Genomic DNA, 3,166 nt, shown 5'->3' on the forward strand with positions numbered 1-3,166 from the left:
CAAAGATCGAAAATCCGACGGCAAATGTCGTCAATAAACTTGAAATAGTAGACCACACAGAAGACATAGGTTCACTGTGGACACTATTACTAATAATAATTATTTTGCTATCCACAATGCTTTTGCTAAAATTATATGCAATGCACAATAAGATATTAAAGAAAAAGTACGCAACAACCACTTTATAAACACAAATATATATATATAAATAAATAAAAAAAAATTAATTAAATAAAATTATTTCAAAATATCCCATTATCTATGGACAATCCCCGTGTTGTTGAGCAACAGTCCATCGTGGAGGCCGCTCAGGGTATGGCGCTGGACGACTCCGAAGAGGAGGAGGACGGAGACCTGACAATAATAGTCAACCCGTCGAGTGTAGTTGAGCTAGCCTCCCATGTCAGTGAGCCTGCAGCTCAACCTACATAAAAGCAAGCTCGCGTCGACAGAGCTCCTCATCGCCATGGAGCAAGGGCCCGTCGACATAGCTTTGGTCCAGGAGCCATGGATTGCCTCTGGCAACGCTGTGGCCGGACTAAAGTCCTCTAACTACAACCTTTTCCACTCACCATCGGTAAGCAGGACCAGAAACGCCGTACTCGTACGGAAGGGCATCCATGCTTAACTTTTGTCTCATTACAGCACTGATGCTGTAATGCTAGAAAGCGAGGAAAAGCACCTTATGGTAGCTTCCTGCTATATGGCACACGACAGGCCAGCTCCACCGGAAGAGCTAAGGAGTCTGGTGGCGGATGCCAGCCCGAAAGACCAGCAACTTCTGGTTGGTACGGACGCCAATGCCCACCATAGCGTGTGGGGAAGCCCCGACATCAACGACAAAGGTGAGTCACTTCTAGACTTCATACTATCAACTAACCTAGATGTAGCAAACGTAGGGGAGGAACACACCTTCGTAGGTCCTACCTCGTCCAACGTACTATATCTAACACTCGTAACGGGAAAGAGTACTTTGGTATCTGGCTGGAGAGTCCTTGAAAGACCATCCTTCTCAGACCACAAGTACATTCAATTCAAGTGCGAATTTAAACACTCTCCGAAGATAACTGTTTATAGAAACCCCCGGAACACAAACTGGGAAAAGTTTAAAAAAACAGTTACTTCGAAGCTCGCGACTCGCCCGGGCACACTGAAATCCCCGGAAGACATAGAAACGTCCCTAGAGACCCTGTAAAAGGAACTACTGATTGCGTACCACGCATCATGCCCACCCTCGAGAACGAAAAAGAGGGCCAAACCACTCTGGTGGAACCGGGACTTATCGCTTCAAAGAAACAACCTCAAAGAATTCTTCAAAATCGCCAAACAGGCGAACGAGGAGATAATCAATGAGGAATACAAAATCCTACTCAGGGAGTACAAGAAGGAAATACGCAGGGCACAAAGAAACTCGTGGAGGAACTTTTGCTCCAATATCGAGAAAGTCCCAGAAACGACTAGACTTCGGAAGCTGCTATCAAAGCAACCATACAGAGTCAGCTGAAGCGAGAAGAAGCCCTAACAGCACTAATGGAAGCTCACTTCCCAGGATGCACCGAGGTTGCTGACGCTACAACGCATCAGGACCTAGTAACTGAGGAAGAGCATCCCCCAACAGGTCTCATATCGTCTAAGAAAATCCACTGGGCTATAGACTCCTTTGCGGGTACAAAAGCACATGGACTAGACGGTATATTCCCAGCCATGCTACAGGTGACCAAAGACGTGATCACCCCATGGCTCTCTGCAATATACTCAGCGTGCCTGAGCACAGGCTATATCCCTATCCAATGGAGGACCTCGAGGATTGTCTTCCTTCCAAAGGCAGGAAAGTGCAGCCAAATGAGCCCCAAGGACTATAGACCGATAAGCCTTACATCCTTTCTACTCAAAACACTAGAAAAGCTGCTGGATCTACACATCAGGAATGATGTAGGGAGACTGATGTCAACCAACCAGCATGCCTACACCAAAGGGAAATCGGTAGAGACGGCACTGCACTCGCTAGTAGCCACCATCGAGAGAGCCCTCCATAATAAAAAGTATGCTCTAGGAGTGTTCGTAGACATATCCGGAGCATTCAACAACGTCACTACGAGCGCTATTATGGACCGCCTAGAAGCGACCAACACACATCCCGCAATCAACCTCTGGATAAAGAACCTTCTAAGTTGCAGATGGGTGCAATCAGAGTGGGGCACCGCTTCCATGGTGAGGGGGGCGCATAGAGGCACACCACAAGGTGGGGTCCTGTCGCCCCTCCTGTGGAACCTGGTGGTCGACGACTTAATAAAGAGATTCGAGAGGAGAGCCCCAAAAATAACAGCCTATGCAGATGACATAAGCATAATTATTACGGGAGTATGTCCATCGACCCTCAGCTCCATAATGGAATCAACACTCAGGGAGATATGTGAGTGGGCAGGAAAAGTAGGACTCAGTATCAACGCGGACAAGACGGACCTCATCCTCTTTACCAAGAGATACAAGGAACCGGCATAGATCCCCCCGAAAATTGAAAAAACCAGGCTGACCCCGAAAACACAAGTCAAATACCACGGCATAGTACTGGACAGCAAGCTGGCGTGGAGACCCAATGTTTTCGAAAGGGTGAAGAAGGCCACCATTGCGCTATATGCATCCAAGAAGATGCTCAGCAGCACATGGGGCCTGTCACCTGCACCGACCGACTCTGCTGTATGGAGTCTTAGTGTGGTGGCAAGCGACGGAAAAGAAGACGTACAATAAGCTTATGGAAAGGACCCAGCGGCAGGCGCTGCTTTGCATTACGGGGGCGCTGAGGTCAACTCCAACAAAAGCACTCGAAACCATAATCGGAATCGACCCCTGGACATCTACGCTCAACTGATTGCAGGAAAGGCGGCACAACGCTTTGTAGCATCAGGAAACATGTCTCTACACGGATTCGGGCACAGTTCAATTGGCCGAGTCATGACCAGTATATCTGACTACATGATCCCCCAAACTTTCCTGGACGTAAACACAACCTCATTTATAGGACCCGACGACTGGAAAAGGGGTCGGGACCAGACTAAACACCTCAACATCTATACCGACGGCTCCAAGATGAAAGGAGGTGTAGGAGCAGGCATATACTTTACAGACCCTGAGATAATGCTGTCCTATAAGCTACAGGACCAATGCA

The sequence above is a fragment of the Drosophila obscura genome, unplaced genomic scaffold, assembly GCF_018151105.1.
Source record: "Drosophila obscura isolate BZ-5 IFL unplaced genomic scaffold, ASM1815110v1 contig_75, whole genome shotgun sequence".
In the NCBI taxonomy this organism is placed as follows: Eukaryota; Metazoa; Arthropoda; class Insecta; order Diptera; family Drosophilidae; genus Drosophila; species Drosophila obscura.